This window comes from Callithrix jacchus, chromosome 5 (assembly GCF_049354715.1).
Source record: "Callithrix jacchus isolate 240 chromosome 5, calJac240_pri, whole genome shotgun sequence".
In the NCBI taxonomy this organism is placed as follows: Eukaryota; Metazoa; Chordata; class Mammalia; order Primates; family Cebidae; genus Callithrix; species Callithrix jacchus.
In genome coordinates this window covers 64,409,869-64,435,637 of record NC_133506.1, presented here as the reverse complement: position 1 = coordinate 64,435,637, position 25,769 = coordinate 64,409,869, and the positions used below count along the sequence as shown (strand labels likewise).

General features: G+C 43.8%; 1 long non-coding RNA gene across 1 annotated transcript; it reads right to left on the bottom strand.

Annotated features, from left to right (window-relative positions):
- On the bottom strand, positions 1-24,391 carry LINC02693 (long intergenic non-protein coding RNA 2693). The gene is made up of 3 exons (XR_013536259.1): positions 24,189-24,391; positions 23,523-23,916; positions 1-2,917 (listed from the first exon to the last, which is right to left on the bottom strand). It is a non-coding gene; the product is annotated as a long intergenic non-protein coding RNA 2693 (long non-coding RNA).
- Between the last annotated feature and the right edge of the window lie 1,378 nt (positions 24,392-25,769).

The window sequence follows — 25,769 nt, the reverse complement described above, 5'->3', positions numbered from 1 at the left end:
TTTCTTATACAGCACCTTTATTGTATTTTTAAATTTGAAATACAGTACCCACACCGTATTTGATGGACGCTATGTTTCTATGTTACGATATCTACCACAGTGCCTGACTCACAGAGATGATCAGAAAATATTTGTTGAAAAGTAGCATAAAGTTTAACAGTATTTATTCAATATATTCATTCTTCCTAACTGAATATTCTTGGTTCTTACATTTTTAATTGATAAAAGTCTTAAATTAACATTCCAATAGTAGCTTGTTCCCTGAAATCATCTAGAGAAGCTCTGTTCCCTCCTTTTTTGAGCTACCAGTAATAAAATTCTGTTAAGCCAAGATGCAGTTCTTCCAGCACATCCTGCTTGGGGAAACGGTGGCTGCGGCTGCCATTAGCAAGAGTCACAGAGTCCCTCCAGCCTCTAGACTATGCTGCCAAGTCTGTATGGTGAAGGCCCTGACAGTGAAACTGAGGTGCTCCAGACCCAGGATATACTGCCTGGGCACGGAGCACTGTAGCTGAGGAGAGGTGATGCGTTGCCTTCTGGATCATGGCCATATGAAAGAGAAATGTGTGGGGCTCTAATAGATTAGTAAATTAACAGGAAGTGGGAAAGAGCCAGGCTAGTGAAACAGGGACCTAACCCAGTCTGCAACCCTTTTGTGTGAAAAATCACAGCCGCTATATCGCAACTCCAGAAATGAAAGGCATGAGGGTTACAAGACAGCTGACAGCAGGAGAGGGTTTCCCTCGGGCACCAGGATAGCAAAGATCTGGCAGTTAAAATTATTCCAACATGTTCTTAGCATATACACAAGCTGACCTGCACATAGGCCCGAGAAGCGCAACCTTAGAAAACTTCCCTCCAGCCTCGCATCTTTGCAGACAGCCCCTTCTGTGCTGTGCTGCTTGTGGCATTCTCGCAATGTATTTTCATACTTTCTGTAATACATTTGCCTTTCTTTACTCACAACTGTCTTGGTAAATACCTTTACTGCTTGCGACAACCCTGGCTCCAGCAGCTGTACCCATGACATAAGGGGCCCATGAGGAATTCTGCTGGGTCACGTCTGCAATACAGAGCCCAGGCTCTAACCGGAGTCAGCTGAGCTCCAGCCATTCCCTCTTTAGCTTCTACCATAAGAGAAGCAACACAAGACATCAGTAGCCTGGGGAGGACCAGAAGGGCCTTGTCCACAGGGACCTAAAAACAGAACACCTGTTTTTGGCTGCTGACCTGAACATCAAGCTTGCAGAATCTGCATTCAGTAATTGTTGGCAACAAGCTGAACACCCTCTGGGGCAGCCTCCTTGTGCTATCTGGGAATTCTAAGGCCACTGGCACTCTGGCCCACAGTGGTGGTGTGGAGCCTGAAGTCACCCTCTGTAGCCTGGGCACTGGGTCCCTGCCTTTTAATGGATACAACTTCAGGAAGCTGCAGCAATGGATACTGAAAGGAAGAAAACCTAACACCTTTTACATATGTGGAGGGTGCAAACCCACTGAAAACACTTCCAATTCTCAACTCCAGTGAGAGAGGCATCTAAGAAAAAACCCCAGGGCTCCCTGGAGGAGCACCAGCAGAGTCTCAGCATGAGAAGGAATCAGAGCCACCCTGTCGCTGAGCTCTCCCTAACTCCAAGAGTCCTGGCAAACTGAGCTCATGGTGTCCATGCCTTGCGAGTGAGACCAGATCCAGGAGTTGGTGACGGGCCACCTAACTGAACCTGCTCTACAAACATGCCAAGGGCGGAGGGCTTCAACATCACCGTGAAGCCCCAGCCTTCGGCCGATCCCACCACCATCTGCAGTCCTTCCCCATTTTGCAAGACATGGCCTAAGGTCTCTGCTAATCTACAGCAGAGGGTTTAGCCATCCCCACCTTTTAATTCCTCCTGGAAGAGCAGCAGTGCAGAAAATCAGCATCCTGGGGAGGACCAGGGTCAGGGGAGAGGCCATGAGGACAGTCAATGTGCCTGCCAGTCCCGCCTGACCTAGAGATGAGACCCACCAATTCCAGCACAGTCTCCATGTGGCCCTGTGGCTCCCTGATGGCACCAGCAGCAGTGCTGGCACCATAAGAAGCCAGTGGCCACCCAGGCATGAACTCCAAGGAAACGTCCTCCCCAGGCAGCTCTATCAGGTGCGACACCAGCAGAATTTGCCTTAAGGAGTGACCTCAGCCTCTCCCTCCGACTAACTCTCATGTTTCGGGCCAGCCCAAAAGACCTGGCATGGGCTCAAAGCAGAGTGGAAGTGGAGAAACCTCATAGGATGGACAGGTGAGGGGCAGGAATAAAACGAAGGATGTATGTGTGGGTATGGGGGGTCAAGTGTGTCCCAGTGCTTTCCAGGGAGCATGCAGACCCTGAGTTCCATGGAGCAAGAAGACCCTAAGTTCCATGGAGAAAAAGGACCCCGAGTTCCACAGAGCAAGAAGACTGAGTTCCACAGAAAATGAAGGCCTTGAGTTCCATGGCGTAAAATGATCCTGAATTCCATGAGAAATGAAGACCTTGAGTTCCACAGAGCACGCAGACCGTGGAGTTCAATGGAGCTCAACAAGATGATGCAGGCGATTCTCAGGAGCAGGACACAAAGAGCTGCCGTGTGCGCAGCACGCTTGGTCTCGGAAGGCTTTGGCAGTGGAGGTTGAAGGTACATAAACTGCAGGCATTTGCTCAACAGGTTTTCAAAGAAGAGGGCGTGCAGCATTTCTGTGCACTCAAAAGCATGCTGGGCCGAAGGTTCAGTGACAGCCTGCAGCCTGCCAGGCAGCCAGAGGAGAGACTGGCTGTCATGTGCCCACCTGGGCGAAGCTTCGGAGACTGGATGATTTTTTTTTCTGGGGCATTTCTCCCTTCCTCTTCTGGGGTGCTTCTCTCATCTTTTCTTTCATGTTTGCGGAGCAGGGGAGACGATTCTGTAGAAATAAAGATGATAAGAAAACTTAATGGCCAGGCATTTAACCCCTTAGTTTCTGAGCTTCTGCTAATGATGGGTTGTGACTACTAACCTGAGTGGTTCTCATTAGGTTCATCTTAGAGAACACAGGATTGTCACTTCCTAGAGCAGGCTGCATAAAAATATTAACGCCAACAGATAACAATAGCATTTACTGTAGGCCAAAGACTCTCTAGACCATTCCAATTCCTTTTAGTTACACATGTCCGTTTCACAGACGGGGGAGAATGCGGGGCTTGGGGAGCTGCATGAGGTGCTGGAAGGCAGGGGGCTGCTGAGTGCCAAACTGCTGTAGGCTTGCTCTCATTCTGTTTTAGCTGGCCCCCATTTTCTAGTGTATTTAACACTCACTAAAGAGTCCTTTCCCTAGCCCAATCCTTTTCTGTTAATATACAAATCAATTTATCTAATGTGCTTGTGTGGTGCCAGAACCAGAAAGATGAGTACAATATAGTGCTTGTCCTCAAGGGGCCAACACAGTGTGGGAGAGTCATTCCCAGGCCAGTGATAGAGACGTGCCTCTCTATGTCTATTTGCTGAATGGTGGAGGTAAGTATAAAGGAGGGCACTTATTCCAGCCTGGGGAGGAGGCAGACTGGGTTAGTGGGAAGTCAGGGGGAGCAGGGGCTTCCTAAAGGAACAGAAGACTGACTGGGTAGAGGGTCCAAGTTAGCTAGGGTAGGAAGGAAGAGGGCAAGGCAGGCCTTCTGAGGCCCGGCCCCGAGGGCACAGTGGCAGCAGGCACGTTTCAGGCAAGATCTTGCCTGTGTAGGTCACGAGCACAGCACAACTCATTTGGAAAGGCAAGGCAGGGCAGGGGAAATGCACTTGGGCTGCTGGGGACCATCGAGGCAGAAAGCACGCCTCACCCACTCCACTGGGTTGCCTGGAATACTGACTCTCATGAAGAAGATCTCGGACACACAAAATGCTTTCCTGAAGATGTTCTGTAGAACTCAAGATGCCTGAGATATTAATAAATGACACTTGATTAATAGGTCCCAAGATCAAACTGGTCCAGAAAATGCAAATGTCCCTTGTGAACCTTAGAAGAGGAAAGTCTGCAGTTTTCCAGAAGGCTTGGGCAGGTTCCCACTGAGCATCTTGAGGAACAAGGCCCCAGCACACCTGGGGAATGCTGTGCCAGCCCTCAGGCAACACAAACGCCCCCTCACTGGTCTAAGAGGTGTGAGTCTCCTTGAACATCTCCCAAGAGATAAGCACGGCTGGGGTCAGTTGGAGGGAGGTGGCTGCTGATGTGTTAATCATGGGAAGACCCAAAAATGGAGAATGAGAGAAACTGTTCAGTTGACCGACTTTCAACCTAATCTACTCCCTCTTGCCTGTGCTGGTGTATGAGCCAGTTCTCCAGAAAAACAGAACCAAAAGGATCTACATAGATATATGAGAGGGGGTTTCAGAGGAGGTGGCTCATGTGACCATGGAGAAGCCTCACAGTCCTCCATCTGCAAGCTGGAGAAGGAAATGTGGTGATGTAGTTCAGTCTGAGTCCCAAGGCCTGAGAGGCAGGGGGATGCTGGTGTAATTTCAGGAGGCTGCAGGCCTGAGAACCTGGAGCTCTGATGTCCTAGGGCAGGAGGAGAGAGGGGATCCGACTTTCTTCCCTCTTCTTGCTCTACTGGGTCCCTCATCAGCCTGGACAATGCCTGCCTACCTGGTGAGGCAATCTTCTTCACCCAGCCTAATTCAAATGCTGATCTCTTCTGGAAATACCTCCGTAGACACACCCAGAAATAATGGTTTGCCAGTGATCTGGGAATCCCTTAACCCACTCGAGTTGACACCTAGAACTCAACATCACGACTTAGTGTGATAAACCCTTCAGCTCTCCCAAGTGCTGAGTCTATGCTGTGGCTGATAAGCACTGGGCCCTGTCTTCTTTCTTTTATTATTATTTTAAATTACACTTTAAGTTCTGGGGTACATGTGCAGAACATGCAGGTTTGTTACATAGGTATACGTGTGCCTTGGTGTTTGCTGCATCCATCCCCTTGTCATCTATATAGGTATTTCTCCTAATGCTATCCCCCGCAATACCCCCACCTCCTGCTGCCCCTCCCCTAGCTCCCCATCCCCCAACAGGCCCCAGTTTCTGATGCTCCCCTTCCTGTGTCCATATGCTCTCATTATTCAATATCCACTTATAAGTGAGAGCATGCGGTGTTTGGTTTTCTGTTCTTGTGTCAGTTTGCTGAGAATGATGGTTTCCAGCTTCATCCATGTCCCTGCAAAGGACATGAACTCATCCTTTTTTATGGCTGCATAGTATTTCATGGTGTATATGTGCCACATTTTCTTTATCCAGTCTATCATTGATGGGCATTTGGGTTGGTTCCAAGTCTTTGCTATCGTAAACAGTGCTGCCATGAACATTCATGTGCAAGTGTCTTTATAATAGAATGTTTTATAATCCTTTGGATAGACACCCAATAATGTGTTTGCTGGGTCAAATGGTATTTCTAGTTCTAGATCCTTGAGGAATTGCCACACTGTCTTCCACAATGGTTTAAATAATTTACACTCCCACCAACAGTGTAAAAGTGTTCCTATTCCTCCACATCCTCTCCAGTATCTGTTGTCTCCTGATTTTTTAATGATCGCCATTCTAACTGGTGTGAGGTGGTATCTCAATGTAGTTTTGATTTGCATTTCTCTAATGACCAGTGATGATGAGCTTTTTTTCATATGTTTGTTGGTTGCATAAATATCTTCTTTTGAAAAGTGTCTGTTCATATCCTTTGTCCACTTTTTGATGGGGTTGTTTTTCTCTTGTAAATTTGTGTTAGTAGGTTCTGGTTATTAGCCCTTTGTCAGATGGGTAGGTTGCAAAAATTTTTTTCCCATTCTGTTGGCTGCCTGTTTACTCTAATGATAGTTTCTTTTGCTCTGTAGAAGCTAAAACTGCTCTAAAAAATGTCCAATAATTTAAAAAAATCCAAAGAACCATCAAGAATAGAATGGATACATAAATTACAGTATGTTTATACAATTGAATAATTAAAATGAATAAACTAGCAAGTTAAATGTAAAATGTAATCGTGGTGGTAAACACACACACACACACATGCAAACATATAGAAAAGAAAACGAGGAAACTGAAACATTTTATTAGCAAAAATCAATTAAATACAAAAGACAGTATGTAGGAAATGAAGAACAAAAGAGCTATAAGGCATATAAACAACATACAGTATATGACAGAAATAAATCCCTTCTTATCAGTAAATAAACAAAACCAAGATTGATTTTTGAAAAGATGAACAAAACTGACAAAACTTTAGCTAGATTGACTAAGAAAAAGAGACTCAAAGCCAAAAATAAAAGTGGGACATTGTTACCAATTCTACAGAAATAAGGAATTCTAAGAGGTATACTATAAACAACTGTTTGCCAACAAATAGGACAGCCTAGATAAAATAGACAAATTCTTATGTATACAAACCTACTAGGACTGAATCATGAAAAAACAGAAAATCAGAGTAAACCCCATAACTAGTAAGAAGATTGAATCAATTATCAAAATCTTCCTGACAAAGAAAGGGCGTAAATCAGATGGCTTCACTGGTGAATCTTACCAAACATGTAAATAACACAAATTCAACTCTTAGACCAACCTATGTCTGCTGAGAGGGGCTAGAATAAGTGATATCCCAGTATCAGTGAGCACACCCCATACCCAAAAAATTGAAAATGAGAGAACATTTCTAAACTCATTCTATGAGGTTAGCATTACCCTGATACCAAAGCCAGAAAAAAAAAGCAGTAGAGAAGAAAGCTAGAGACCCATATCACTTCCCTGATGCATATCAGTGCAAAATCCTCAACAAAATACCAACAAACTAAATTCAGTAGCAAATTAAAATAATTATACACTATGACCAAGTGGGATTTATTCCTGGACTGCAAGGATGATTGAACATTCAAACATCACCACATTAACAGAATGGAGTGGTAAATCACATGATTATCTCAACTGATGTAGAAAAGGCATCTGACAAATTTAAATACCCTTCCATGATAAAATACTCAGCAAATGCAGAGGTGATGAAAGCTACCTCAATATAATAAAAACCCTAAAGATCCTCCCACCCCCAACAAAACTATCAGAATAAACAAATTCAGCAGCACGGTAGGATACAAAATCAGTGCACAAAATCAGCTGTGTTTCTATATACTAATAATGAATAATATGAAAAGGAAATGAGGAAAACAATTCAATTTACAATAGCATCAAAAAGAATAAAATATTTAGGAATTAACTAAACCAAGAATGTAAAAATCTCAATGATGTCCTGGGCAAAATAGAAAAATTCATCCTAAAATTCATAAGAAATTTCAAGCATCCAGAATAGTCCAAATAATCTTGAAAAAGAACAATTTTGGAACTCATACTTCCTTATTTCAAAGCTTAGTACAAAGCTACAGTAATCAAAACAATGTAGTGCTGGCATAAAGACAAACATATAGACCAATAGAATAGAGTAGAGAGCCCCAAAATATACTCTCGTATATATTGCCAAGTGATTTTTGACAACTCAACAACAACAAACAACCCCATTGATTTATCTGTGTTGTATATATTCTATAATCCTATTTACATGATATTTTAGAAAAGACAGTACTATAGGGATTGATAGGGATTAGTGATTGCCAAAGAATGGGGTTGCAGAAGGGGTTCACTACAAAGAGGATGCAACAATAGAGAATTTTAGGGGTGATGAGACAGTTCTGTTACTGTGAAGGTGAATGTATAACTCTATACAGTTGTCAAAACTCATAAAACTGTATGCTACAAATAGTGAGTTTTATTCTATGTAAATTTAAAAATCAACAAAGATGGTAAGGGGGTCAGATGGAATGCAGTCAATGGCAAATGAATCTTACTGCATTACAAATTATGGCTAACCCATATTGAAAAGTGTGGGGGAAAAAGGCAGTCACCCAAGTGACTTTGTAAAATAGTGTTTTGACTGCATACTGTAAGACTCAAGAACTGTACAGTTTTTTGGTTGACAAATTTGTTTCAGGGCATGGGTTAGAAATTTTGAAATGACTTTCCATGTTAGCAAATATATTGTAGAGAATTAGAAAAATAAATAAAGTTTCCAGTTTCTCTCTGTATGTGAAAGAGTTACAAACAAAAAAACAAAGGGAGAAAGCTAGAATAAACCCTGTGGTGCTGGACTGGAGTCAGGAATGTCAGTATGAACCCATGTCTATTTTAACGTATCTGTTTAGATAGACAGATAAATAGATATAGATAGGTAGATCCATTAGTTTGTATTCATGTTTACATGTTTGTAAACATTCACGTGTTACCAACCTATGGCTGCTGAGAGGGGCTAGAAGCAGTGATATCCCAGTATCAGTGAGCACACCCCATACCCAGATCTTGGTTTCTGAATACCATTCACCTATAAAAGAAACCAGGGCTTCTTGGAGAAATGACCTCTTCTAGGCCTGCCATGAAAAACACAAGATGAGACTGGAGCATCTTGCAGTGCCAGAAAATAAGAAAGTGCTTTTAAAAAATAAGAGGGCTGGGCACAGTGGCTCAAGCCTGTAATCCTAGCACGTTGGGAGGCCGAGGCAGGTGGATCATTAGGTCAAGAGATCGAGACCATCCTGGTCAACATGGTGAAAGCCCATCTCTACTAAAAATACAAAAAATTAGCTGGGCATGGTGGCATGTGCCTGTAATCCCAGCTACTCAGGAGGCTGAGGCAGGAGAATTGCCTGAACCCAGGAGGTGGAGGTTGCGGTGAGCCGAGATCGCGCCATTGCACTCCATTCTGGGTAACAAGAGTGAAACTCCATCTTAAAAAAAAAAATACAAAAGGGTGGGGACATGTTAAAAGAAGCCAACCTGGAAGAGCGCTGGATGACTTAAGGTGGAACAATGTGAGTGGCAAATAATTAGGGCAGCACTGGATTATAACCCAGAACATAAAAGAAATATCCACAGTCCATACTAATATAGAAAAGATTAAATAAATCAGGAAGGAAGGACAAATTTTTCTTACAGAAGAATTCCAAATAATAAATGTCGAAGGATAGCACAAACAGAAAACTACTACTAGAACACCACAATAATCATTAGTGAAGGAAAGAGTCATCAATGAATGCAAAAATTGTGGATGAAACTTAAAGAAGAAACAGTATGTTTCTGTGGTCTCAGAATATCTCCTTCCAGAGTGTAAATTAGTTCAACCATTGTGGAAGACAGTGTGGTGATTCCTCAAGGATCTAAAAGTAGAAATTCCATTTGATTACTGGGTATATTCCCAAAGGATTATACATCATTCTATTATGAAGACACATGCACACATATGTTCATTACAGCACTGTTTACAATAGCAAAGACCTGGAACCAACCCAAATGCCCATCAATGATATTCTGGAAAAAGAAAATGTGGCACATATACACCATGGAATACTATGCAGCCATAAAAAGGATGAGTTTATGTCCTTTGCAGGGACATGGATGAATCTGGAAACCATCATTCTCAGCAAACTGACACAAGAACAGAAAAGCAAACACCACATGTTCTCACTCATAGGTAGGTGCTGAAAAATGAGAACACATGGACACAGGGAGGGGAGCGTCACACACTGGGGTCTGTTGGGGTGTGGGGGGCTAAGGGAGTGACAGCAAGGGTTGGGGATACACTGGGAGAAATGCCTGATGTAGGTGACAGGGAGATGGAGGCAGCAAACACCATGGCATGTGTGTACCTACGCAACAATCCTGTAAGATCTGCACATGAACACCAGAACTTAATAGCAAAAAGAAACTCCCTCCAAATATTTATTAATAGTTCTTTCTTTTTTTCTCTTAATTTCTTCTAAAGATCTATGACTAAAGCAAATATGACACTGCAGTGTGGGGTTTGTGACACCTGTAGATATAAAATTTATGGCAACAACAGCTCAAATGACAGGAGATAAATGGTGCTATTCTGTAGTAAGTTTTTATGTTTCACACTCACTGTAACAGTACAATAGTAACTCTAGATTTTGATACACTGTAATCCTTGGAGCAACTGCTAAAAAAATGAAAAATTGTGCCATTTCAATGCTAATAAAGGAATACAACAATACAAAAAAGTATTTGTAAAAGAAAGTTCATAGATCTTTACCATTATGATAGCCCAAAATAGGAAATAACCCAAATATTCACCAACAGGGATATATATGAAAAAACCACAGTGGACTCACTCAACAGAATACTCTTCAGCAATGCAAAGGAACAAACGACTAAAATACACACTACAGAAGTGTCTCACAAACATTACGCTGAGACAGCTGGACATAAAAATGCATATTGTATGATTTCAAGCAAAATGAATTTATGGTTAAAAAACCCCCCACAACCGTACTTTCCTCTGGGGAAGTTAAAAATTGTCTAGGAATGATCATGAGGGAGTTTTCTGGGGATGGAAATATTCTACTCTGGAAAGGGATGAAGGTTATGTGGGTGTGTTTATTTTTCCAAGCTGTACAATTAAGATTTGTGCCTTTCAGTGCATGTATATCTTACCTCCCCGAAAAAGAACTCCAAATAATAAAGTGAAGGGTAGGGAAACGGCTGAGGTACAAAAGAAACAAAAATGGCACGTGATTACTAGCTGTGGAAGCTGGGTCACGGGTCTAGTACACAATTTTGTTTATTTTTTATATATTTAAATTTTTTCTGTAAGACAACGCTTGTATGAAAAGACAAAACTGATCTACAATGTCAGCTGTTAAGACGATGGTACCTTTGGGAGGGAGGGAGGGAGACAGCGCTTGTGGGCCATGTGAGTGAAGCTACTTCTATTTCTCTGTTACCCACATGTATTAACTTTGTCATATGTTGAGCTTAAGTGAATGCTTTAGGCATGTATTTCTGTATGCATGTTACATATCAACAAAATATTTAAATACCACATATTTGCACACATAACTTAGTATCTCAGAGTAATAGCAGTGTTTTGTTTTGTTTCAAAGTGGTACACTTCCACTCATAGCATCATCGGATGAGCTGAAATATTCTGATGCCTTAATGTCCTAACCCTTGGGTGAGACCTCCTAGGTCTTCCCATTCTGCCTCAATTTGGTAAGTAGCAAGACTCTTATTTTTGATGAGATTTCTTTTTTCCCAACAAAGTCCTTCCCCAACTAAGGCCACAATGCCAAGTGTGGTGCTCTGCACATCACATGCACTCAGTACTTGTGAAATTGAGTTGAATGAGAAACAAAATGAGTAGCAGAGGTCAAATCCTGCAAAAGATAGGAAGAAAATAATGCAGGTAAGACGAAAGGCAGCAAAGGCTTCACATTCGAGAAACCATTTGCTACTAGTTCATCAAAAGATGTTGGCTTAAAGCAGTGGTTCTCAATGCTGGCCACACGTTGTAACCAGTTGGAGAGCTTTAAACGGCAAGGATGTCTGGATCCTACCCCAGGTATTCTGATTTCACTGGTCTGTTGCAACTTGGGTTTTGGGAATTTTAAAAGTCCCCTGCCACGCAGGTGATTTTAAGGTGTGTCAGGGGTGAGAACCTTAGCTGTGCTAAAGGATACATTAACTGTGCCTGATTTCCTTGTGTGCTGTGGGGATTTGCCCCATTGCAGCATCTCAGCTTTGCGGGGAGGGGTGACAGGCAGTCTTAGAAAACACTCTGCCCTGTTAAAATCAAAGGACGGCTTCAAGATGTACTCAGCTGCTTGGCTAAATTGCAGCAGGAGAAAATGACTTCTCAGCAGATCTATCTTTACATCACTTGCTTTCAGAGTTAGAGGCTGTTTTGGGCACAGCATTTTGATTTAGTCTGTGTTGAAGACCAGTAATAGCCTACAAATACCAAAATGGGATGAAAAGAATTTCCACACATGTGGCGTGCTTTATATGTGTTTTCAAATTTCTTCTATGATTAGAAATGAAAAATATATTGCTAGCACCCCGATTTCTTAAGGTGCTGTTCCCCAAATTATTCCAAGTTCTTCCAAGATGCTTCATAATCTCATAATCATTTACTGGAGAGGATTATTTTGAGAAGAATACTGCAAGGATGAGGATCTTGCAAGAATCCTGCCTCTATTGCAGAAGAGACCCTCCAGAATCTTGAAGGTGCAGGGAAGCTGGGTGGTAGTGTGGCCCATGGAAGTGCATGTGTTCTGGAGTCAGGCAGGGCACAGATCCTGAGTCCCAGCACAGCCTGCTTAGTAGCTGTGGGGCTTTGGACAAGTTCCTTGACTTGGACAGTTACATAAACCTTGTCAGCAAGAAAAGGCATAAAGATGCTAATTTCAAAAACAACAGCAATTCTTCACCCTTCCCTCTATCTGCGCCCTTTGCAATGCACTTTTACAGCTGCTCCCATCCAGAGGTAGAATCTATTTCCCAAGACTTGGATCCAGCTGGCAGTTTTGGGGCCAGTCTCAAAACGTCTTGAATGCTTCTTGCTTTTCTTTCAGAACCTTGCTGTCTCCATGACAACAAGCGCAGGTTAGCCTGACAGAGGATGAAACACTTTGGGGTTGAGAATCAAAGCTGCCCAGTCCACAGCCAACTCACCCCCAGGGGCAGAGCTGCCTGTTCACCAGCAGCTGACCCCCCTCTCCCATACACACACGCACGCACACACACACACAGATTGCTATACCTTATAAAGGTAAAGCAATTAATCTACGGCAGGAACCTGCCATAAATTGCTGACCTGCTCAATCGTAAGCTATATAAGTTTTGGGATGGCTTATTATACAGTAACAGCTAACTAACACACCCAGTGCTGACAGGATGCCAGCGTTAACAACATGTTGATTACAAGTTAGTTGGCAAACTAAGGGACCATCTAGGTACTGAATTCCCTTTCCCCTTATTAGAAATTGGATCCCTTGAGTGATAAAGAAATGCATGTAGAGGCCGGGCGCGATGGCTCAAGACTGTAATCCCAGCACTTTGGGAGGCCGAGGCAGGTGGATCACGAGGTCAAGAGATTGAGACCATCCTGATCAACATGGTGAAACCCCGTCTCTACTAAAAATACAAAAAAATTAGCTGGGCATGGTGGCACGTGCCTGTAATCCCAGCTACTCAGAAGGCTGAGGCAGGAGAATTGCCTGAACCCAGGAGGCGGAGGTTGCGGTGAGCCGAGATCGCGCCATTGCACTCCAGCCTGGGTAACAAGAGCGAAACTCCGTCTCAAAAAGAAAAAAGAAATGCATGTAGACAATTATGTGCTTAAACTCACACAGGATCACACAACACAGGAGGAAACAGATGACAGCCTGACCACTAGGGCCAAGGTCAGATGGCAAGGTAAGGGGTTTGTCTTGAATCTATTCTCTCCACATCTAAACTCTGGAGCCCTCAAGGCTGTGGACAGGTCCCACCTCTTGGGACCCCACTGTCCTCTGATCTCAGGAGGGGAGAATGGCCCCACCAAGCAGCAAGTGGGTGGCAGTGGCCTACCTGTGGACACCTCCTGCTGGCAGCCCTGCTTTCTCAGGGCACCATCTCTTCCTTTGGGACTGAGAAGAGATGTGAGCAGGGAGGGGGAGCTCCCTCACTCCTGGCAGAGAAGTGGGGTTCAGGCCCTTCACCTCCCTGAGGTCAGGTAAGTCAGAGTCCTCAGAACATCTGGAATGTGGCTGTTCTGAGCTGAGATGTGCTAGAAGTGTAAAATATGGAGTGGGTTTTAAAGATTTAGGACAAAGGAATGTAAAAAGTTTCATTAATAATTTTATACTGATCACACATCAAAATGATATTTTGGATACATTGGGTGAAATAAATTATATTATTACAAATCAATTTCACCTGTTTCTCTTTATCTTCCTTAACCTGGCTAGTACAAAATTTAAAACTACAGACAGGCAGAGCTCATATTCCGTTTCTATTGGACATGGCTATCTTGGAGGACTGCCTCCCTTCCAAAGCCCAGGCTGCCTCCTCAAAATGCTAGGGGCCAGGAAGGTTATGAAATCTGAACATTTTAAATAATTTGTCATTTGGCTGTTTCCATTTGTGAACAAAGGACTTAATAAAGCTTTTCACCCCAATATTACCTTAAACTTAAGATTTAACATTAAAATAAAATACATTCATTTCAGTATCATGCTGGAATTCAGCATCGTTTTGCACTGGGGCGGCAGGAGCAATGCAGTGTTTCTTCCTCCTCCAGACCCTCACAGCTCAGCGAGCCTCTCAAGGGCTGGTTGCCGGCCACTGCCTTTCCAGCTTTTATAGGTTCTCTTCCTCCCAGATGATTAAGGAACAAGGCCAAAAGTGTTTGAAGCTTTCAGAAAACACAGGATTTTTCTTTCTGTGGCTCACCGGCATTTTCATTTCTAATTATCAGTAATACCATAAGCAGGCCACACCTGAGCCAAAACACATGATGAATTGAGTCTGGAGTCAAATTGTACCTAATATTCACAGCTGTGTACATTACTAAAAAGGGACATATCTTCCAACAATTCCAGTAAGTTCCCAAGACTTAGTTCACACTGGGTACTGGCCTGTGATGGTGCCCCTGTGCTTGTCACTGGGAGTGAAGTGGGACAGTGTTTGCTGAGTTTAGGGCTGAGGGGCTGCAATGCCATGCAGGGAACAAAGCTTCGAGCTGAATAACACTCTGAGAGCAGCATGGCGGCCAAGGTCAGCTGTCTCAAGGCAACTGCCTCCTTTTTTCCTACCCCAAATTTAGTGTAGGAATGTGTTGATGGTGGCTCAGGCCTGGGGCTGAATTAAAAAGGAACAAGGAGATAAAATCCACATTTTACGATGATAGACTGGACAGGGAAAATGTGGCACATATACACCATGGAATATTATGCAGCCATAAAAAACAATGAGTTCGTGTCCTTTGTGGAGACATGGATGAACCTGGAGAACATCATTCTCAGCAAACTGACACAGAAAATCAAACACCGTATATTCTTGCTCATAGGTGGGTGTTGAACAATGAGAACACATGGACACAGGGAAGGAAGCACCACACACTGGGTCTGTCGGGGGGAAATAGGGGAGGGACAGCAGGGGTTAGGGAGTTGGGGAGAGAGAGCATGGGGAGAAATGCCAGATATAGGTGATGGGGAGGAAGGCAGCAAATCATACCGCCACGTGTGTACCTATGCAACAATCTTGCATGTTCTTCACATGTACCCCAAAACCTAAAATGCAATTAAAAAAAGAAAATAAATAAATAAATATATATGCAAGCCCACCTGCCTACCTCTAAGTAAATAAATGAAAAAAATCCATGTTTTAATTATAAACAAATGTGTCACTGAAAAAATTCCAGACCCATGAATCTATGTATGTCTTAGTTATCAGAATAATTTAAAATGTGAGCAGATTATAAAGTATGTGCCCCTTATTATATATTTCTTCCTCCCGCCCCCACTTTTTAAACATCTAAAGTTCCTAACACATAGACACTTTTTATGAGGAAAAAAACCTATTGTCATTGATATGGTTTGAATATCTGTCCCCTCCAAATCTCATGTTGAAATTTGATCTCCTAATGAGACCCTGTCTCTACAAAAAACTAAAAAAGTAGTTGGGTATGGTTGCTTGAGCCTGTAATCCCAGCTACTCAGGATGCTGAGGTGGGAGGATCTCTGGAGCCCCAGGAGTTGGATGCCACAGTAAGCAATGGCTCAGCTCAGCCATGGTTTCTAGAGTGGGCTATGACTATGGTACTGCACCCCACTCTGGGTGACAGAGCAAAAAGAAGGGAAGAAAGGAAGGAAAGGAAAAGGAAAGGGGGGGAAGAGAGAGAGAGAGAAAGGAAGAGAAAAGAAAAGAAAGAAGGAAAGAAGGAGAGAAAGGAAGGGAGGAAGAAAGAAGGAAAGAAAGGAAGGAAGAAATTTGATTCCCAATGTTGAAAGCCCGTCCTAGTGAGGTGTTTGGGTCATGGGGTTGGATACTTCAGGATGGCTTGGTGCTGTCCCCGTGGTAATGAGTGAATTTTGCTCTCTTAAACATGAGAGTTGGTTGGTTGAAAGGGCATGGCACCCACCTCCTTTCTTCCTTGTTCCACTTCCCCATCCTCCATGACTGGAGGCTTCCTAGGGTCCCACCAGAAGCAGATGGTGGTACCAGGCTGGTGAAGCCTGCAGAATCATGAGACAAATCAAGCTCTTTTCTCTGTCAATTCCCCAGCCTCAGGTGTTCTTTTACAGCAACACAAAATAGACTAATACAGACATCAATGTGAATATTTAATACATCTCAGATAGTGCATTTTGTAAAAAACATGGAGGTATAAGCTTCATTTCCTCAATTACTAATCCATGATAGTTGTAATTTGCCCATTCTCTGCAGAACACAGTGCCATGAACTGTGGGGAGAGGGAAAATAACCTTGTCCCAGCCTTCCAGGTAAGTCCCTGGAAGTTCCTAACACTGCCTTCCCTGGAAGGCTGGGACAGGTAAGATTGCATCTCTGCACTCTGCAGTGTCTGTCACACAGAAGGCACTTAATGAGAAGGCTGCTGAATGAAAGAATACTTCCAACCAGCCTGGAGGCCAAATGCAGGTTCTCCCTGAAGTTCTGCAGGGAGAACTCACACTGTGGGCTCCCACGCACGTCGACTCGACCTGTGTACCCACTTCCTTCCTGAACCTGAGCAGAGCCCCACTTTTCAGCCCCTGCCTGTGAGGGGATAACCGGGCCCCTGGGACCCCATCGCTAGCAGCTGGAACTCAGAGTTTGTGACATGCTGTTTTCCACATTTCCCCTCCCACCCACTCAGGACCTACACCCTGCTGCACTTGCGCCTTCTATACTGCTGTCACGGCCCAGATCTCTGTTCATTTCAAGCAGCTCTCTACCCTCCTTCCTCCCTCCCCTCCTGCTGGGTCTCTTTCTTTCATTGGTTCTTGTCCCCTTCCCTCAGTAAAAGAACTCTCCTTCCACTCTGCCTCATTCACATTCACTTGTGAACCAACAATTCTCTTCACAGCTTAGTATTCCCAGTTGTGGAAAAATTCAGTCACCTTCTGGAATGAGACAAATGGGAAGAAGCCAGACATGAAAAGACACTCCTACGGATTGATTTATATGAGATGCCCAGAAAAGACAAATCTATTGAGATGGAAACTAGATCTGTGGTTGCTTACAGATGGGGTAGGGGTGAGGGGATTACAGGGTGATAGCTAAAGGGTATAGGACTGATAAAAATGTTCTAAAATTAACCATGGTGTTGGTTGCACGTATCTGTGATCACACTAAACCCTAGCAGATCATAAGGTCTGTAAATTTTTCCTCAATAAAGCGGTTTAAAAAATCAAAAAAGTAGGCTGGGCACAGCAGCTCACCCTGTAATACCAGCAATTGGAGAGGCTGAGGCAAAAGGATTGCTTGAGACCAGGAGTTCAAGACCAGCCTGAACAACAGAGCCAGACCCCATCTCTACAAAAGATTTAAAAAAACTAGCCAAGCATGGTGGTGTGCACTTGTAGTCTGAGGTACTTGAGAGGCTGAGGTGGGAGGACCGCTTGAGCCTGAGAGGTGTAGGCTGTAGTGAGCCGTGATCATGCCACTGCATTCCAGCCTAGGAGACAGAGAAATGCCCCAACGCAAAAACATTATTGTGAACTATTTTATGCATACTTAATCACACACACACACACACACACACACACACACACAGACACACACACACACAGAGTCACCAGAAGAAAAATGAAATAAATACACCACAGCCATCACCTGCACCACTACACTTGAAGCTGTCTGCAAGGCTGGCCCTTCTGAAATGTAGCCCTTTGCCTCCCCATCTAGGAGAATCATTCATCTGAAGCTTTACAAAAAGCATTATTTCCCTGACTTTCATTACATAATAATATCTCGAAATAAATATATTGTTTCTTTAAATAATATACTGTTTAGCTTTGTAAGTTTCTACACGTTCTATAAATGTGCCATGTATCTCCATAACTTGCATCACTCATTCCACACTGCATTTCTGAGAGCCTTCTGTTTTAAATAGCTTCTCGTTCAATTCCATGTATTGCTTAATAATTAGCCTTCGAACTGAATATACTAAGACCTACCCGAGAGAGAATTCTTGTGGGATAATAAGTATAAAGTGCTTAAAGCAGTTCCCCATTCATTACAGGTATTCAATATTATATACATAATACTATATACAATATTTTAATAATGAGTAATTACATACACATTATCATGATTGCTCCTTTCTTTGTGGATGTATGTTATTCCATCAACTGCATTATGAACTAATAGTTTTCTTTCTTTTGAGGGAGGGGCACAGGATCTGGCACTGTTGCCCAGTCTGAAGTACAGTGGTGTGATCACGGCTCACTGCAGCCCAGACCTCCCAGCCTCAAGGGTCCTCCCACCTCAGCCTCCCGAGTAGCTAAGACTATAGGCATTGCCACCATTCCCAGCTATTTTTAAAATATTTTTTTGTAGAGATGGGGTTTTGCCATGTTGCCCAGGCTGCTTGCTAACTCCTAGCTCAAGTGATCTGCCCACCTCAACCTCCCAAAGTGTTGGGATTACCAGCGTGAGCCACCATGCCCAGCAAGAGTTTCCGAACTATAGTAAAATCCAAATTACAGAGACCTTTTGGAAATGCTTATTCTAGGTATTTGAAGCTTCCAGATAGCTAAGATTATGAACAGACACTTTAGAAAAGAAGACATCGATGAGGCCAACAAACATGAAAAAGTGCTCATCATCACTGGTCATTAGAGAAATGCAAACCAAAACCACACTGAGATACCATCTCACGCCAGTTAGAATGGCGATCATTAAAAAATCTGGAGACAACGGATGCTGGAGAGGATGTGGAGAAATAGAAACACTTTTACACTGTTGGTGGGAGTGTAAATTAGTTCAACCATTGTGGAAGACAGTGTGGCGATTCCTCAAGGACCTAGAAATAGAAATTCCATTTGACCCAGCAATCCCCTTACTGGGTATATACACAAAGGATTATAAATCATTCTGTTATAAAGACACATGCACACCTTATGCTCATTGCAGCACTGTTTACAATAGCAAAGACCTGGAACCAACCTAAATATCCATCATAAATAGACTGGATAAATAAAATGTGGCACATATACACCATGGAATACTACACAGTCATAAAAAATGATGAGTTCGTGTTCTTCATAGGGACATGGATGAATCTGGAAACCATCATTCTCAGCAAACTGACACAAGAACAGAAAACCAAACAACGTATGTTATCACTCATAGGCAGGTGTTGAATAATTAGAACACGTGGACACAGCAAGGGGAGCATGACACACTGCGGTCAATTGGGGGGGCCTAGGGGAGGGACAACGGGGGTGGGGAGGGATATTGAGGGGAGAAATACCAGATATAGGTGATGGGGGGATGAAGACAGCAAACTACCTTGCCATGTATGTACCTATGCAACAATCCTCCATGATCTGCACATATACCCCAGAACCTAAAGTAAAATAAAAAAAATTTACATAGTAACTTATTTCTAAGTGTATGCTTTGACATTTAAGCAAACCGAGTAAGCTTTATAAAAAATGTCAGCCATTTCCAAATTATGTTCACACTTGTCTAGAAACATACATGACAGAACTTTGGCAGGACTGTGCAAACTGTTGTGTGTTCTGTTTTCAAAATATTACTTAATTTGTACACTTCCACACATTGGCATGACACATTGCCATTTCTAACACATTCCTGTGCTTCACCAATTTCCACAGCTGTCAGAGGGAGAGCAGCCCAGGTGACAAAAATGAAGCTGTCTGGCTCTGAGTCCTTACAAGGAGGACTTCTGGGATCCAGTCTTTGCATGGGGCAGACAACATATTCTTAGAGGCCATTCATTTTTTTCCACAGTACCTGCTAGTGTCAGTTTCCACTCCACTGCCTGAGGGCAGGTTGATCTTGTAAGCTCTCACTGATGGATTTGTGGTCACTGCCTAGAACCCTGTGCCAAAGAGGACTGGGAGGTCACGTTCAGAAAGAATCCTCTGACTTATTACTGGCATCTGAGAATCTCTCAGCATGGCTGTTCCTACTTATAATAAGATGATGTCAAATGACTCCAGGGCAGTGCTGTGGTTCCCATGAATACACCTGGTCACTATGAGAGCTTCTGAGTCAGTGAGCTCTCTCCTTACATCCCGATACACTGTTGTTTGCAAGAACATATTTTTATAGGCATGGAATTTGTGTTTTGAATTTGCACCCTGACTCAGGCATGAATTTGTTTAAAAGGATAATTTAACATGTTCAGGAAGCTGAACACCTTTAAATCCTCTTTCAATTCTTTCTAGTTTTATTGCATTATGACCCACAAATGGGATGCATATACTTTTTGTTCTTTTATATTCACTAAGGATTCTTTTTGTTTTCAGAATATGACCAAAGATATTTTTATTTCTTTGCAAGTCTGTTGGCTCAGTTTCTGAAAAGTTCATTTTGTTATCATGTTCTTTTGAGTATATACATACAGGTTAGTTAGGTTTACAGTTTTCCTGTGCTTTTTATTTTTTTTAAATACATGTTTCTGGCCCTCATTCTGTCAGACTTTTCCTTCCATGCATAGGGATCTAATGTCTGTCAGTTAAGACTGTTTTCAGCTCTAGATAATCTGACTCACATAGCAAGAACAAGCAAGGGAAGGAGATGAGGCTGAAGAGGCAGGCACCAGGTTGTCTGATCTTTTATTCTGCTGCAGTGAGTAGACAGTAGCAGGGTTTACACAGGGATGGGGGGATGCATATTGTGGGTAACCCCCCATATAGGCACTGAGGAAGGAGAGCTAAGCAGAATCCTGGCGCAATTAAGGCCTGAAGAATATCTCAGTTTATAGTGTTACTACTCAGTGATTTCCTTTTATATAATCCTTTATATAATCATATATTAGTTTATAGAATTAGGGCTTGGAGAATATCTCAGTTTATAATGTTACTACTTAGTTATTTCTCTTTATATAATCCTCAATATATAATCAAGTCAGTTCATAGGATGAGTGCCCAAAGAATCTCTTACCACTCAATTATTTCCATATATATATATATATATATATATATATATATACCTACATATAACTATATCTTAGTTCATAATTGGAGGAATGCCTAGAGTAGACACAGTACAGAGCATGAATTAAGGAATAAGCAGCTTATAGTCAGAGGAATGTCTGCAGCAGATACAGTGCAGAGCATGATTTCAGGGAAAACAGTTATACTGGGACAAGAATCCATGGCCCAGGCAACAGCATTCAGTGTCACAAAGATACCTGCTGTATGGCAGGCTTGGGGCAAGAGCCATTCCTCCTGATAAAGGAGTTGTAGGACTTTGCTCCAGTTCTTGCAGAGGGCTGCCCTCAGACCAACTATCCCTTGAGCATCCGAGGGCTCAAAACCCCTCCAGATAACCGCACCTTGGTGACTGTGAACTTTATCAGCTCTTGTTACTGTGGGCTCAAAAAGCATTCTCCTATAGAACTCATTGGAAGCTGCCAGCGGGTGGCAGTAACCCTGACAGCTCTGTCATTGCTGTGTGACTTAAAGCATCCTCCATAAATCTTCTTAGAAGTAGCTTGCCCATAGATAGAGGTATTGCACACTGCACCCTCTTCACTGCGCACAGCCCACCTCCACGCCTCGGTGACCTAATGGGGTGGACCCCTTACTGCACACGGCCCTTGCCTCGATGACCTAATGGGAATGGACCCCTTGCTGTGCACTGTCCACCTCCTAGCCTAGGTGACCTAATGGGGGTGGACCCCTTGTTTTATTGCTCACGATCCTATCACTATCCTTAAAGATGACTTTACTCACTGCCCTGCCCCCTAACCTATACACAATAAATACACACGCTTCTGGACATTCGGGGCCTCGCCTGACTCGACTCATAGGTGGTGTGGTCCCCTGAGCCCAGCTGCATTTTCCTTGTACTTCTGTGTCCTGTCTCTTTATTTCTCAGATCCTGCACCTCAGCACAGCATAAGGGACACCCTACAACCCTGTGGGGCCCTCAGCCCTACACATATACCATGTTTTCACATTTTCAAGAGATCACTCCGGATGCTGACTGGATACTGGACTGTAGGAAGGCAAGACAGGATGCAAGGAGGTTGGAAGATCTTTGGCAACAGACCAGTGGGAGAGGAAGGTAACTGAAACTGGCTGTGGAAATGGAGATGGTCAGTCAGGATGCTGGCTGCCTGCAGACCCACAGGACTGGCTGTGTGGTTGCATGGGGATTGCGGGAGAAGGGAAAAGAGTCAGGGATGCCTGTTGGTGCTCCCCTCAGGGAAGAGGCCTCTACAGATGAGTGGCATTTAAAGCTATGAGACTGTGTGGGATCATTCTCAGAGGATCACTAGAAATCTGGTGGAGGAAGAGCACGAGGAGGAAGATAAAGGTGAAAGGGAATCCTAGAGGGAAGGTTGTTAAAACCCAGACGAAAGGGTTTCAAGGAGGAACTCGTCAATTGTAGCATCTGTGTCAAATGCAGCTAAATGACTGAGGTAAAAGTCATTTCAGCAAAGTGCCCTGGAGGAAAGCTAGAAAGGAGTGGGTTCAAGAGAGGACATGAGGCGAGGTAGTTGCATGGAGCAGAGAAACTGAACGGCAAATAGAAACCTGGGTCAAAGGTCTATTTGTTTAACACATAGCATTAATGAATGCTTGTGTGTGGATACTAGCAAGAAATCAGTACAGAATTCTGGGGTCACAGCCGGGGATGAGAATCCTCAGCTCCAAATTTACTTGAAGTTACAGCTTCCATCTTTAAAATCTTGAAAATCAATGGGATTTTTTTTGCCATCTATTTCATAATACAGGATGTGACACAGAATATATCCCAAATTATTACTTTTCTGGGAGACCATGTCTTAGTTTTTAATATCTAAACTGCATAGCAGCTATTTACCTCACAAAACATTTTTCAGGCCGGGTGCGGTCAGTGGCTCACACCTGTAACTCCAGAACTTTGGGAGGCCAAGGTGGGAAAATTGCTTGAGCCTAGAAGTTCGAGACCAGTCTGGGCAGTGCGAAGAAATGGAGTCTCTACAAAAAATTAAAAAATTAACCGGGTATGGTGGCACACACCTGTAGTCTCAGCTACTGGGGAGACTGAAGCAGGTGGGTTGCTGCAGGCCCTGTGATGGTGCAGTTTGGGCGACAGAGCAAAAACCTGTCTCAAACAAACTTTTTGGCTGATAGTTGTAGAGATAGTGTTTGAGTTTTCAAAAATGACAACATTTTAGCCACTGCTACTGCACAGGAAGCAACTGCATGTTAACAACCATTTCAAATGCGAGTGACCAAATGGCAACATTTTAGGCACTTTACACCCTAATTTATGTGCAACTTAAACCACACTGAGGGAGGAAATTGGAAGGGGTTTTACTATTAACTTGCGTGGCCCTGTAATATTTCCTATTTAAAATAATGGGAAACAGGTTCTCAGTTTTTTTTCTCAGAGAAAGTCTGACATTTCAGACACAGATATAACTGACAGTTACTACCAGCAGAAGAGTTTCCAGCCTTTTCATAGGAAAGTTTTAATTACTTACCTTGGAAATTACTTAACTTCATTCCTTCCAAACCTGGTAGTAAAATGGGTGCCCCAGAAAGATGTAGCACGGATATTCTGCTGCTTTGCCTCGTGCCTGCACAGACCTGGGGCTTGGGTACTCCAGCTTGAGGAGCTTGCAGCCACGAAGTACTGGGACGTTATCAGAATGGAAAAATGACCCAGGTGGTCCCGCCAGGCGCAGTGCTGGGGTGCGGAGAAGTGCGGGCTGCGCACGGAGGGTGGGAGGCCTGCGGGGTCGCCGGGGCTCGGGCCTGTGTTCTTGCCCCCACAGGACAAGGAGGCCCCGATCCAGGTGTTGGTGCCAGCGAAGCGGGGCGTAAGGGCCCTGACACGTGCGCCCGAGCTTCCCGTCTGCATGACAAGGGGCTGGGCTTTTCCCGTCGTGATTTTTCTCAAATTATGCCGGGCGCTAAGCGGGCCCTGCGGGGGCGGGGCGGGGGCGGGGCCGCTTAGCCAGCCCAAGGTCCTGGGGGCCGACGGGAGGATTCGCAGCAGCCCGAGGGACAGGAGGACAGCGGAAAGGGACTCTCAGATTCCCAGTGACCGGTAAATTCGTTTCAAGCAGTGAACTGACGGCTTCAGAGACGGGCCAGGGAGCTCCGAGGGCAGTCCTCAAACAGCCAGCCCCGCCGGCTGGACGCACCGCGCATGCCTCAGGATGCGGGGCAGGGCAGAGGGGATGGGGCGGGGTGGGGCGGGGCGGAGTGGATGGGGCGGGGCGGAGGGGTGGGGCGGGGCGAGGCCGAGGGGATGGGGCGGTGTGGGGCGGGGCGGGGCGGAGGGTATGGGGCGGGGCGGAGGGGCTCGGCGGGGGCGGACCCGCCCAGAGCCGAATGCAAATCGCATCTATGCTACTTTTTTTTTGCCCACGAATCCAACCCAACTTTTTGTTAAATGTGCTATTTTCTGACTATAACGCAGTATGCATCACTGGGCGTGGATAACATGCCAAATCCTGTATAAACCACTATTGATTTCTTTCTTTTCGGGAAGTGCTGTGTAAAGTATGTACATCGTATCTAATAACAGGCCTTGTTTGTTGTGCTTTTCTGTTTGTTTGTTCTTATTTGTTTATCTTTGATAGTTTGGAGGAGTTTCTGAAAGGAAAAGCAATAAACATTTTTTTTTATTGTAATTTAGGTTCTGGGGTACATGTGCAGATCATGCAGGATTGTTGCATAGATACATACATGGCAAGGTGGTTTGCTGCCTTCATCTCCCCATCACCTATATCTGGTATTTCTCGCCTCATTATCCCTCCCCACTTTCCCACCCAGCTGTCCGTCCCCTCCCGCCCCCCCCCCCCCCCCCCGCTGACCACAGTGTGTGATGCTCCCCTCCCTGTGTCCACGTGTTCTAATTGTTCAACACTGCCTATGAGTGATAACATATGGTGTTTGGTTTTCTGTTCTTGTGTCAGTTTGCTGAGAATGATGGTTTCCAGATTCATCCGTGTCCCTATGAAGGACATGAACTCATCATTTTATATGGCTGTGTAGTAGTCCATGGTGTATATATGCCACATTTTCTTTATTTAGTCTATCGATGATGGACATTGGGGTTGGTTCCAGGTCTTTGCTATTGTAAACAGTGCCACAATGAATATACGTGTGAATGTGTCTATAGAACAATTTATAATTCTTTGGGTATATACCCAATAATGGAATTGCTAAGTCAGATGGTATTTCTATTTCTAGGTCCTTGAGGAATCGCCACACTGTCTTCCACAATGGTTGAACTAATTTACACTCCCAACAGTGTAAAAGTGTTCCTATTTCTCCACATTCTCTCCAGCATCTGTTGTCTCCAGATTTTAAAATGATCGCCATTCTAACTGATTTGAGATGGTATCTCAATGTGGTTTTGGTTTGCATTTCTCTAATGACTAGGGATGATGAGCACTTTTTCATGTGTTTGTTGGCCTCATCGATGTCTTCTTTTGTAAAGTGTCTGTTCATATCCTTCACCCACTTTTGAATGGGCTTGTTGGTTTTTTTCCTTGTAAATCTGTTTTAGTTCTTTGTAGATTCTGGATATTAGCCCTTTGTCAGATGGGTAGATTGCAAAAATTTTTTCCCATTCTGTTGGTTGCCGGTTCACTCAAATCATTGTTTCCTTTGCTGTACAGAAGCTCTGGAGTTTAATTAGATCCCATTTGTCTGTTTGGCTTTTGTTGCCATTGCTTTTGGTGTTTCAGCTGTGAAGTCCTTTATCTACCTTTGGT